Source organism: Chrysemys picta, chromosome 11 (genome assembly GCF_011386835.1).
Source record: "Chrysemys picta bellii isolate R12L10 chromosome 11, ASM1138683v2, whole genome shotgun sequence".
Taxonomy (NCBI): Eukaryota; Metazoa; Chordata; order Testudines; family Emydidae; genus Chrysemys; species Chrysemys picta.
Window position 1 is genome coordinate 28,689,413 of NC_088801.1, and position 13,271 is coordinate 28,702,683.

Consider the following 13,271-nt stretch of genomic DNA (forward strand, 5'->3'; position numbering starts at 1 on the left):
TCGCATGACACTGTTGTAGCTTGCGTCACAAGATATTTACATCCCAGATGCGCTAAAAATTCATATGCCTCTTCATGCTTTTGCCATTGTTCTAGAGGACATGCTTCCAGAATTGTATGTCTCCTGCTCTGTTTTACCTGCATTCTGCCATATATTTCATGTTATAGCAGTCTCAGGTGATGACCCAGCACGTTATTCGTTTTAAGAACATTTTCATTGTAAATTTGACAAAATTCAATGAAGATCAGATGTGAAATTTCTAAAAATAGCTATAGCACTGGACCCGAGATATAAGAATCTGAAGTGCCTTCCAAAATCTGAGAGGGATGAAGTGTGGAGCATGCTTTCAGAAGTCTTAAAAGAGCAACACTCTGATGCGGAAACTCAGGAGCGGTGCTAGGGTTTTTGCCGCCCTAGGCGTCAGTGCTCCTCCTCTGAGCATTCGGAGGCGGGGGTCTTTCCGCTCTGCGTCTTCGGGGCACTTCGGCGGCGGGTCCCGGAGCGAGTCAAGGACCCGCTGCCGAATTTCCGCCTAAGACCCGGAGCGGAAGGACCCCCCGTCGCCGAATTTCCACCGAGAACAGCAAAATGCCGCCCCCCAAATCCTGCCACCCTAGGTGACCACCTAGGATCGCCTAGTGGAAGCGCTGGCCCTGCAGAAACTACAGAACCCAAACCACCAAAAAAGAAAATCAACCTTCTGCTGGTGGCACCTGACTCAGATGATGAAAATGAACATATGTTGGTCCACACTGCTTTGGATTGTTATTGAGCAGAACCCATCATCAGCACGGACGCACGTCCTCTGGAATGGTGGTTGAAGCATCAAGGGCCATATGAATCTTTAGCACATCTTGCAATGCCAGCTACAACAGTGCCATGCGAACACCTATTCTCACTTTCAGGTGACACTGTAAACAAGAAGTAGGCAGCATTATCTTCTGCAAATGTAAACACACTTGTTTGTCTGAGCAATTGGCTGAACAAGGACTAATTGGACTTGTAGGCTCTAAAGTTTTACATTGTTTTAGGTTTGAATGCAGTGTTTTTTTGTACATAATTCTACATTTGTATGTTCAACTTTCATGATAAAGAGATTGCTCTACCGTACTGGAAGGGGTGAATTGAAAAATACTATTTCTTTTGTTTTTTACAGTGCAAATATTTGTGATCAAAAATAAATATAAACTGAGCACTGTACACTTTGTATTCTATGTTGTAATTGAAATCAATATATTTGAAAATGTAGAAAACATCCAAAAATATTTAGATAAATGGTATTCTATTACTGTTTAACAGCACAATTAATCACGATTCATATTTTTAATTGCTTAACAGCCCTAAAATTTTTGTGAATAGCCTTTTTCATTATTTAGCTAGATGTATAGAGAGTTAGTGTTAATTACATAATGGCATTTTTTTTTGCCATGCTGCTATTAAATTATTTAAGAGTCATTTTATCACCATTCAACTGGTTTTCTGTTATCCTAGCTCTAAAATAAGCTAGTACAAGATACTTGAGAAAGGTGTGAATCCTACTCAATGGATAATATGGCAGTAACATGCTTCCAGGAGAGGCTCCTTCCTAGCACCAAGCAACTGGAAGTTCATGTCCTGTAGAATGTCCTTTACGTGTCTTATTTTTTTAAGTCTTAACTTGACTGTGACTGCAGATAGAGTGCCTTTTTATAAACCCTACCAAGAAATTTGTTTCAAAAATATATTGTGGCAGTGAATTCCACAGGTTAATTTATTTGTTTTACATGTTACCATATAATTTCATTTATCAGAGGGGTAGCCGTGTTAGTCTGAATCTGTAAAAAGCAACAGAGGGTCCTGTGGCACCTTTGAGACTAACAGAAGTACTGGGAGCATAAGCTTTCGTGGGTAAGAACCTCACCTGAAGAAGTGAGGTTCTTACCCACGAAAGCTTATGCTCCCAGTACTTCTGTTAGTCTCAAAGGTGCCACAGGACCCTCTGTTGCTTTTTACATATAATTTCATTGTGTATCTCATTTCTATTTCACAAGAGGGATAATAGGAGCACCCACCTGACCTTTGCTATATTATCAATTATTTTACACACGTTGGAAATGCCACCTTCTATTCGTCTTTTCTGTAAGCTAGACATCTTTCTCTTTTAAGTCTCTCCCCTTCCATGCATCTTATAACTTTCCTTGCCCTCCTCTGGACCTTTTCTTTGTCATCTATATCTGAGATGGACGTAGCATACACTGATATTAAAGTACTTACACAACAGTATTTCTCTGTATGTTACTGCAACCTCATCGCTTATATGCTTGTTTTGCCTACTGTCCACACTGATACCGAAGTCTTTTGCTTGAGCGGCTACAGTATTTTAGACTCCAGCCTCATGTAAGAGTAGCCCAAGGCTGACTCTGGCTGGCACGTACCCCCTTTTCTTGCCGCGCGTGTGCACTTCCCCCTGCTACAGGGAGCGCTCACCCCGCGTGTTAGCGGCTCCAAGACACGCGTGTACGGGCGGCCAAGCGTACGGAGGGGAGTGTGCCTGAAGTTATGCGGGCGATTTGTCGGCGTCTCGCTGAGCAGTCGCAGCAACCCCCTGGTAGCAGCTGGGCGAGGCTCAGACGCTGCCTCACAACACCCGCGTCTTTGAAGGGAGGCGCCCCAAGTCACGGAGGCGCGCTGACAAGCGCCCGGGCAGGCAGCGGCTCCTGCCGTCAGCCGGGACGGTGAGGGACTCTCCCCCCTCAGCCCAGCGGGGGCTCGGCAGCGCCCTGCTGTGCTACGGCAGCTGCGCGGGGCTTCAGCGCAGCAGCCCGAAGTTTGTCCTCCTCTGCGGGAGGCTGCGCCCCTCTGCCAGCCCCACCCAGCCCGGGAGCCGCAGCCCCACCGCGGCCACTCTGCGGCTCTGTCTGCCCACGTATCGCGGGAGTTGTGCGCACCGCTCCCGCCAGCCGCGGGAGCCGATTGGGTGCCCGCCCGCACAGCCCTTGGGGAGGAGGGGGCTAGTGACGTGCAGGCCCCAGCCCCGTGCGTGCAACCCCCCCCACCCCCAGGGTGCCGGGTCTGGAATCGTTCGCTGCGCTGACACGCGCGGGGGGAGGGAGCTGGTGACGTAAAGGTGCCAGCCCCGTGCGAGCCCGCGGCTGCTGCGATAGGTGGAGCGGGGCGGGGGCGTGGCCGAGCCGCCGCCGCCGCCGCCGCCGCCGCCGCGGTGGCTCAGCCAGAGGTGACAGTGCGCCAGGCGCGCTCCCCTCACCTCTGCTGCCTCCCGCGCCCGCCTCCAGCCTGGGGCTGCGAGATGGAGACGCCTCTTCTGGACGAGGAGAGGCCGGAGCGAGGCTCGGCCCCGGGGGGCGTGTGAAGCCCTCGCTCCCCGCCGAGCGGAGTCCAGGTGAGCCCTGGCGCCAGCGCGGGGTGCCCCCGCTCAGCGGGCGGTGGTAGTGGGGGCGCCCCGCAGCCGCGGTGCGGTGAGTAGAGGGCTGCCCCGGCGGCTCTGGGTGCTCCCAACTTTCTGCGGGGGTTGCCGTCCAGCTGGGCGCCCCTGGCTGCGGGAGGAAGGTGCCGTGGCCGTAGCTCCTGGCGGAGGCTGAACTGATGCTACAGGGCGGTTTGCGGAGCCTCAAAGCCAAGCGGCGGCAGCCGCAACTTTCTCTTGGGTTTGTGCCGCCTGGCCGGGGAACGAAGGCGGCAGCGCTGAGCGGTGGTATCTGGCGGCATCGGGTTGCTTAGAGGCTGCCTGGAGGGGTGGAGCGGCGTCCCCCGGCGCCCGGAGGAGCATGGCAGAGGGCATCTTCTTTCCCAGGTGCACGGCGGACTGCGCTGTCTGGCCGCCGGCGGAGAAAGTCTTCCCGCGAATGCTGCGGGAGGTGCGCCGCTGCCTGACAAGGAGATGGGGCATCTTCCTTCCCAGCCACCCTCAGCACAACTGTAGGGGATGGGATGGGGAGAGTTGCAGCCTAAGAAGGGGATTGAGGTGTGGAATTAGGCGTCTTTATCCCCAGGGACATTTATTACCGCTGCCTGGCAGAGAGAGGGGGCGTCTTTCTTGCTTAGCTCCTTGATGCACTAAGTAATCCTGATGGGATTGGGGTTTTATGTCTGTACATGCCGCTGAAATCTGCTCCTTGGCTGTAGTAGTCTGTGGGCTATAGAGAAGGGTAGAAGAGGGGGCTCAGGAGAGACTTGTTTGCTCCTATCTTCACTGAGATGCTGCTGCTGTGGAGGAATTTCGGACTCCATAGAGAACCTGTCCTGAGTTTTCTGATTATGATAATTATTGCAGTTATTTGCTGAACAAAACAAATACATGGCAAAAAAGATGCAGAAACTCAGAAGTCGATTGTTGTCCTGGTATACCTACTTCCTGACACCTTTTATTTTTCTGTGTTCAACTTTCATTCTTTTAAATATTTAATGTAAAGACGTCTGCCTTTTTGCTGTTCGCTGTGCAGCATTTGTACAGTGTGGGGCTGAAACTCCAACAATTTGGGCAGATTTCCTGCTGTGTGGAAAGAGAAGGGTGAGAGTGCAATAGAAGTCAGAGTCAGGAAACAAACTTGTATGTAAGATATCATAGAAATAATTGAAATATAGGGTGAGGGGAGGGATCTTGAGAGGTCATCTAGTCCATCGCCACGTACTGAGGCAGGAACAAGTACCATCCCTGATAGGTGTTTGTCTAACATATTCTTAAAAATCTCCGAAGATGGGGCTTCCACAATGTTTCTTTATAACCTATTCCAGTGCTTCACTATCCTTGTAATTAGAAGGCTTTTCCTAGTATGTAACCTTTCTGCAGATTAAGTCAATTATTTCTTGTCCTACCTTCAGTGAACATGGAGAACATTGATCACTGTCATCTTTATAACAGCTCTTAACATATTTGAAGACTGTTATCTGGTCCGCCCTCAGTTCTCTTTTCTCAAGACTAAACCTGTCCAGATCTATTACTTTTTCCTATTAGGTCAAGTTTTCTAAATCTTTCATAATTTTTGTGCTCTCCTCTGGACTCTCTCCAGTTTGTCTACATCTTTCTTAAAGAGTGTAGCCCAAAACTGGACACAGAACTCCAGCTGAGGCCTCACCAATGCCAAGTAGAGCAGAATAGTTATTTCCTGGGGTTTACATATGACATTACTGTTAATATACCTCAGAAAGATATTTGCCTTTTTCACAACTGCATCATATTGTTGACTCATTCAATTGGTGATTTGCTATAATCCCTGGGTCCTCTTCCGCAGTACTGTCCAGCCAGTTATTTCCCATTTTATAGTTGTGCATTTGATTTTTTTTCTTACTAAGTGTAGCTTTGCACTTGTGGTCATTGAATTTCCTCTTGTTGATTTCAGATCAATTATCCAGTTTATTAAGGTCATTTTGAATTCTAATCCTGTCCTCCAAAATGTTTGCAGCAACCTCTCCAGCTTGGTATCATCCACAAATTTTATAAGCATATTCTCTGTCTCCAGGAAGACCCCTGTGGGACCCCACTAGATAAGTCCTCTAAGTTTGACAATGAACCATTGATAATTACTCTTTGAATAAGGTTTTTCAACCAGTTGTGCACCCACTGTATAGTAGTTTCATTTAGACTTCATTTCCCTAGTTTTCTTATGAGAAGGTCATGTCAGATTATGCCTTACTGCAAAGCTTTACTAAAATCAAGATATATCACAACTACTGCTTCCCCCAATGAACTAGGCCAGTAACTGTCAAAGAAGGCAATTAGGATGGTTTGGCATGATTTGTTCTTGACAAATCAATGTTGGCTATTCCTTAACCCTATTATCCTCTAGGTGTTTATAAATTGATTTGAACAGTATCTTTCCAGGAATTGAAGTTAGGCTGACTGATCTGTATTCCCTGTGTCTTCCTTTGACCCCTTTTTGTACATTGTACTTAGTTTGCCCTTTGCTAGTCATTTGGGACCTCACATTGTTTCTCCCTGGGAAATAATCTTGCCCATGCTCAACTTGTTCTGAAACTCTTTATGCTGAAGCAAATACTGGACAGAACATTAATACTCTGTTTAAATTATTTTTAGTTCAACTATGTATTTGCACAAGTGCCATTTAATTTTTCAATAGTGGTAAATTGACACTTGTATAACTTGCCCTCAAAATATTAATGGTATCCACAGTCCTAAAGATATTAAAAATGTAAAGCAGGTGAGATACTCCTGTGCCAAGTTAGTAGACAATAAGAGACTACCTTAGTGAGTTGCTGGGAATATAATATATGGCAAGACATTTGCAAGAACTGATCATCTGCCATATTACTTTGCTGAAAGTGTAATATCTACCTCGTTGTGGCATTTGGGGTTTGCGATATTCGTGCATGCAGGGGAAAACCTTTTTTGTGTGTGAGAGTTCTAAAAGTGTATTGACTTCATACTGACCAATTGTTTCACTTGATGACCGCAACATTGGGAAGAAGGAACCATTTGGATTAAGACTGAGAACTGGGAATGAAGCAAGTAGCATAAGTACATCTTGCATATTATTTGTAAATCCTACCTTCTTCATTCTGTTTTCTCTACTTTTTTAATGACTTAAGCAAAGTGGATGTAAAATGCTACCATTCTGATTTAGTAGCCTTTTACACTCATGTTGAATGAGTGTAAATGCCCAAGCAACAGGGCAAAAGAGAATCTGGCCTGTGTGTTTTCAAATCTAGGTTTTTGATACATCACATGATAAAGCGACGAGTCAGCTGTAAAGTTCAGATATAGAATTCAGGTTTACATGCCAGCTATTCTTCCAAGGATCAGGTTAAGCCTGATTTCAAGTTAACTGGATATAAATTAATTTAAATGTGTTAGAAAATACTTATAATCAGTTTGGAATAGTAGAGGCAGAAGCAGCAGCTGGAGTTGCCATTATTCCTCCTTTGTTGCAAAATGAGGAGAATGAGAATATTTGTTTGGGTGTTTCTGAATGGCTGAAAATAGTAAGCGAGTAATAATTGAGAGTAAGGCATGATTAGAATTAAATACTTCACAGGAAAGGAAAAGAGTAGGGTCATTTTAGCTGCTTGGTGGCTGTTGCACTCTAAGCAAAGAGATAAGCAGAACATTTACATTTTCCATGAAATCTCTATTTTCCATTGAAAAAACAGCTTTGAATGTTATACTGAGCGGGTCAAAGTGTTGGGTGTGTGGTTAGAAAGAATGGACTTTAAGCCAAGCTGTTTCAAGGATTTATTTCCAGGAATGAAGACTGACCTAAATTTGGATCTCCTGACTACCTTCATAGGTTTATTCAGTGATTTCTTCATTGTGGCAATTTTTTTTAAAGATTAAATGAAAAACTTATGGTCTATCAGCCCATCTTTCTGTACAAATATGTCACCAATAGTATGTTCCGAAAGGTGTTTGGGTAGTCATGAGAAACTTGATTGTAACAAATAAGATAGAAATTCAAAAGGTGAGAGTTATGTTGATCTCAGATCTTAGAGGAATCGTGAGCAGGTGCACCTGTAGTTGGTAGAGTAATATAACATTACAACAGCATATCTAATAGGTGGATAGTTAAGATTGCCTGAGTGCTTTCATTGTAAAGAGACCTTTTTTAGTTGCTGCTTTTTGCAGATCATTTGGGCTGAAAATTTCCAGATCTCTTCTCTGCCCATGAGTGAATTGCTTAAAATGAGTTTGAGAAAAAACAGTTCAGCAATATCAAACACAAAGGGGAGAAGGAGGGGATAGTGGTATATATACTTTTGCCATTATAAAGAAATATTGTAACATTTATTCTGAACAGATTTAGTCTTTCATTAGTTAGCGCAGGAAATTGAAAATTTATACTGAGAGAGAACATGTTACTGGACTTCAAAAAGTCTGTTTTGATTTTTGCCAGTTACAATGAACAAATTATGTTTTTAAAACCTTATCTGTTACTTTTGGTCTCCTTACATTCTGTTTGCACTGCACATGAGTAGGGAAGTGATCTAACTGGCAAACTTAAACTCTGAAAAAGCATGTGGTTTCTTATTTATATGATAAAAAAGGAGCATATTGAATGAAGTACACTTGAGATATATGGATCTGTCTTATTTTTAGTCAAACTTTATTTGCAATTACAACAGTATAAATACGAATTTATGCTGGAGTAATTGCTATACTGTATTTGGTGGCACAGTGACCAAAACTAAGTGCAGTCAGTGAGTCGGGGATTAGGAGTTAGAGGAATAACAGGAGAAAATGAGGGAATGGGAAACTGAAGGCAGATAGAAGAAGGGGGAAAGAGCACCAGGCACAGAATATAATGAAGTAGAATAAAATAACACTGCACACAGAAGACTAAACTTCTTTAATTACATCATAAAAAGTTTGCTTTCAAAATGTTGTGATTAAACCATGAACTGTGTCTGTGTGTATGCTTTCCAGCTCCACTTTTTCTTTCTGCAGATCTACATTTCAAAGAGTTGTTTGCCTATTTTCATACGCCACTATCCTCCAATGCAGCATTTTTCAAATGCATCCACCGTGGCTGCATGCTGCCACCAGGGGCTTTTCTTGTGACCACAGTCTCCTGGGAGGTGACTGGGGGGGGAGAGCAGTGGCCCCTCCCTCAGGGCCGCCAGCAGTATTTGGGCCCTGCCCCTCCCTTGCCATGGAGACACAAAAAGCTGGCGGAGCAGGCAGACAGTGAATTCTCTACCTTCTCGGGGCTGGGGAGGTTGGGCTTCCACCTTGGGGTGGCGGGTGGCAGGCCCCAGCCATGGGGCTTTGGGCTCCGTTCCCCATCCATGCAGTGGCGTGCTCTGGCCTGAGCTCACCCCCCATCACTGTTTTCCCCCGCTGCTTCCCCAGTGCCCCATCACCCCCTGACACCCACTGTCTCGTACCCACCTCCCTATTTAGAACTTAATTTGTCCCCAGGTTTGCCTTGACTGAGTGAGTCTGCTGTGAAAAGTGATATTTTTGTATGTTAATATCACTTTTCACAGCAGACTTAGTAGCTAGCAAGTCTTTAAAAAAAGCAAAAGAAACCAGAAAAAAAGACAACATGCAAAGCATCTTATTTGTGTTTCTATTCTGTTTAGGTCCAGTAAAGTATAGAGATCAACTGTATATTATTTTTATTACTGAGTCTGCCAAAAAAAACCAACCCTACATAAATAAATTACAATGATTTGGACATGTATATGTGCATATTTATTTGTTTTCCCCAAAGTTAATTAAGTATTTTAGGAAAAAATTGTCAGAGACAAAAATTTGAGAACCCTTGTCTTGAGCAGTGTTTCGCGACCTTTCCAGATAATTGTACCCCTTTCAAGAGTCGGATTTGTTTTCCGTATCCCAAAGATCACCTCATTTAAAAACTACTTGCTTACAAAATCAGACATAAAAATACAGTAGTGTCACAGCACGCTATTACAGAAAAATACTTACTGTCTCGTTTTTACACTATAATTATAAAATAAATCAATTGGAATATAAATATTGTACTTACATTTCAGTGTATAGTATATAGAGCAGTATAAACAAGTCATTGTCTGTATGAAATTTTAGTTTGTACTGACTTTGCTAATGCTTTTTATGTAGCCTGTTGTAAAACTAGACAAATATCTAGATGAGTTGATGTACCCGTGGAAGACTACTGCGTATCCCCAGGGGTACACATACTCCTAGTTGAGAACCACTGTTCTAGATCCTCTAGTGTAGTGTTCTTCCAAATCAGACACAGCACTGTTGTCAGGTCTGTTGTAATTTGGATAGCCTTCTGAAGGCACAAACAAGGAAACTGAGGCCGTTGTGGTAAGTATGCTAATACATACTCCCCCCCGCAGAGGAAAGTTACTGAGTTCTTCCTCTTTTAATTTGTATGGAGTGCTTATTGAAAATAGGACAATGCTATAACTGGATTGTCTAGCTGGAGCCTTGTCCTATAACCATGTAATTTTTGAGTCTCTGCTGTATCAGTTTGAGTTTCTTTGCATGCTGGCAAAGCACTTCCTAGAAAGTAATTAATGAAGGGGAAAGTTTTATAGCTTGGTTTAGGTTGGAAATTTTTTTGCAGCTTTAGGTTACGTTACTTTATTTGTAGCAGTAAATCCTATACTGTATTCTGTGTGAACCAGCCATAACAAACAAACGAACCACAGTGCAATAACAAACAAACCACAAACAAATAAACTATACACACATTGAAATCTTTGCCTCTCAATATGTTGACAAAGAAATTTAGCAGCAAAATTAGGGACAACACTTAGATATAAGAAACAAAGAATAAGAAACCTGGTAAGACTATTAATGTAAGACTTTCAAGTGCTAGTCTCTTATGAGACAGTAGAATAAAAGGGGACAAATATATTTTTCTTGAAAACATGGTAGAACTAAATTTCTTCCTCTTGAAAAGCCTAAATTACTGTATATACTCGTTCATAAGCCAAATTATTTTAGTAAAAAAGGGAAGCACCAGAGAAGGGGGTCAGCTTATGAACAGGTATAGAGAGGAAGAGGTGGGACACAGCCCCTCCCCCCCAACAGCGGGAGCAAGGAGAGGCAGCACAGCCAGAAGGGAAGAGGCTGGGCCAGAGTCTCTCCACTTCTGGCCACGCTGCTCTCCCCGCGGCCTCCGAAGCAGCTGAAGCTCCGGGGCTGGCAGGCTGCAGCTGTGCCGCTCGGCCCTGCCCCCACGAGCAGGCTGTTGGCGCGCCGCCTGGCCTGCCAGAGCATGCTGCAGCCGTGCCGCCCGGCCCAGCCTGCTGGAACATGCTGCGGCCGCGCTGCCCAGCCTGCTGGAGCAGCTCCAGCCAGGTCAGAGACATCCTCCCCAGATAAGGTGGGAAGGGATGGGATGGGGAGAGTGTGGGGAGGTCATGGGCTAGGGGTGGGGTCATGTGGGGGGTGGTCACATGGGTTACTCCCAGCGTCTCCCCCCCCCCCCCCCCAAAAAAATTTCCCCACCAGTTGCTGTCCTGGTCCATCAGGGTAAGTAGCTGGTGCGCCGGGATACTTTGTTTACTTAGGTTTACTTGCGTGCCAGGGCCGGCTCTAGCTTTTTTGCCGCCCCAGGCAAAAAAAAAAAAAAAAGGCGGCCAGACTGCTGAAGCAAAAAAAAAAACCCTGCAGCCGCAGGGAGCGCGTGGAGGGCGGTCAAGGCAGCTTGCAGGGGGGTGAAGGGCGGCACCTGCCCGCTCCCTCCACCCGTGGGCAGCCAGGCGCTGTAGCCCGCTCGCAGCCAGGCGAGGGGCTCCCCCCTCCGCCTTGGGGTGCCTCTCCTGGCCGGGCAGGCTCCGAGGGGGCTGACACAGGTAGTGCTGGCTGGGGTCTGTGACCTCCGCACGGGGCCGGCATTGCAGCGGGGCTCAGCACAGAGCAAACGGCGCCGGGATCAGTGGGGCCTGCCCCTCTGCTGCCTGCCGGGCCGCCGCAGAACCCTCCCTCCTTCCGGTGCCTGGGGACTGCAGGAGGTGCTGGCTCAGCCGCTCCTTTAAAGGCGGCTCGGCTGGGCCGGGCTCAGAGCGGCGCGGGAGGCGGAGGCCGGTGCAGGCGGTGGGGAGTGGCACCTCCCGGGGAGCCCGGCGGCACGGTGAGCGGCGGGGATCGCTACTTTGTGCCTCTGCAGGGATGGGCTGGCCACCTCAAAATTGGCCAGAATGCCGCCCCTTACAATTTGCCGCCCCAGGCATGTGCTTTCTCGTCTGGTGCCTGGAGCCGGCCCTGCTCCGTGCTTGCGGACGCTCGAGGTAAACAAACGATCTTGGCCCACCAGCGGCTTATCCTGATGGCCCAGGAGCCAAAGTTTGCTGACCCCTGAATTATAGGGTTGGCTTATGAACGGGTTATAAAAATTTTCCATTTTTACTTATCCATCTTGGGGGGAGGGGGGGGTCGGTTTATAAACGAACCGGCTTATGATCGAGTATATATGTGTTGTGAATTGCTTAAATGAACAACACTAGGAAAAATAGCTTCAGGAATTAGATTTTCTGTTCAATATTGTGAGAGCTGTATATTTTTAAAGGACCTTTGTTTCTGCATGATTGCTTGAGATATATTACTGAGGATAATAACAGGAAAGGGAATATACATTGTAACATATACTAATTTTGGAATGATGCAGTTTTGAATTTACAATAAAAACAGTGGGAAGACAGCATTTTAGATCTGGTTTAAAATTAGCCTTGTATTTTCATATTCTGAAGTTACTACTGTAAATTGTTTTTTGATGATATCAGGGTTTGAACCTATTTTTCTTTAAAAATAAAAATAAATATAAATAAAAAATAATAATAACCTAACGGTCGCTTCATTAAACAGAATAAGCAAAATAAGCTTTTGTTGTGTTGTAGCTCAAACCATTTTCTGTGTGTCCTGCATGCATAAGGAATATGACAATCTCCTTCTGTAGGAACTAAGGGCCAGATTCACACAGGTATTTAGGCTCCTAAATTCCAGTGAAATCAATGGAAGCTAGGAAACTTTGTGGATCAGGACCTCAGTGTTGATAAGTCTTATCTTCAGTCTAAAGTTAGTAGCCAATAGTGAGAGTTGTTTTTCACTCTTCTTTTCTGAGGTAAAATTATCAATTTTACAGTGCTGGGATTAGGTTTATATGATCTCATAGCACTGAGGTTTTCCATACTGTTACAGTTTCAGTTTAAGTTAATAACAATAGAAGTCAAATAGCTAGGCTTGAACAACTTGATTAATCAAAGATTTAGTCAAAGATTAATATAGCATAATACAGAAAGGAAGGCCAATACCTTGTTAACCAGTCTGGGAGGCAGCTGTTCAGCTGTCTCAAAATTTGAGATTCACTTTATTTCTATATATATTAAAATTGTTTGAAACTGATGAGGGTTTCACCGTTTCTTTGTATTACTTCAGACCTAATATATCATTCTTATCTATTGTCTTTGTGTTTTGGGAAGCCTTTTTGCTAGGCTGGCATAGGCTCTGCAGTAAACAGCTTCCTATTTTGGTTTGACTATAGCATTCCAAAAGTCAGCATTAGGTATAGAAAAATTCCAGAGAAAAAGAACAAAAACAATTCTGTTGATGCTTAGCTAACATGCCCTCTGTACCAAGCTATAGCTGGTGCAGGATGTTTCTAAAGTTTTGCTGAGTTTACAGTACTTCACAACTCACCTTTTGTACCTCACGGATTTTCTCTTATTTAGCACCATACATTTTGCAAGACATATTTGTAGTAGCCAGGCATAGTAGAATACCTTAAGGCTGATGGCCTGAATGTATTTCTTAAGACCTGTTGTCTGATACTGCAGGAGACTACAAGAGTCATGCAAAAATTACAGGATTTAACTGTAGTTCA

At 44.9% G+C, this 13,271-nt stretch overlaps 1 protein-coding gene across 4 annotated transcripts in view; it reads left to right on the top strand.

Annotated features, from left to right (window-relative positions):
• Nucleotides 1-3,141: 3,141 nt before the first annotated feature.
• The window catches only part of GALNT13 (polypeptide N-acetylgalactosaminyltransferase 13), a 325,828-nt gene continuing 315,698 nt past the window's right edge, over nt 3,142-13,271 (top strand). For all 4 annotated transcript variants that reach the window (XM_065561738.1, XM_065561742.1, XM_065561740.1 and 1 more), the window contains exon 1: nt 3,142-3,379. The gene's annotated coding sequence lies outside the window, so the exon portion shown is untranslated. The remainder of the gene's footprint in view (nt 3,380-13,271) is intronic.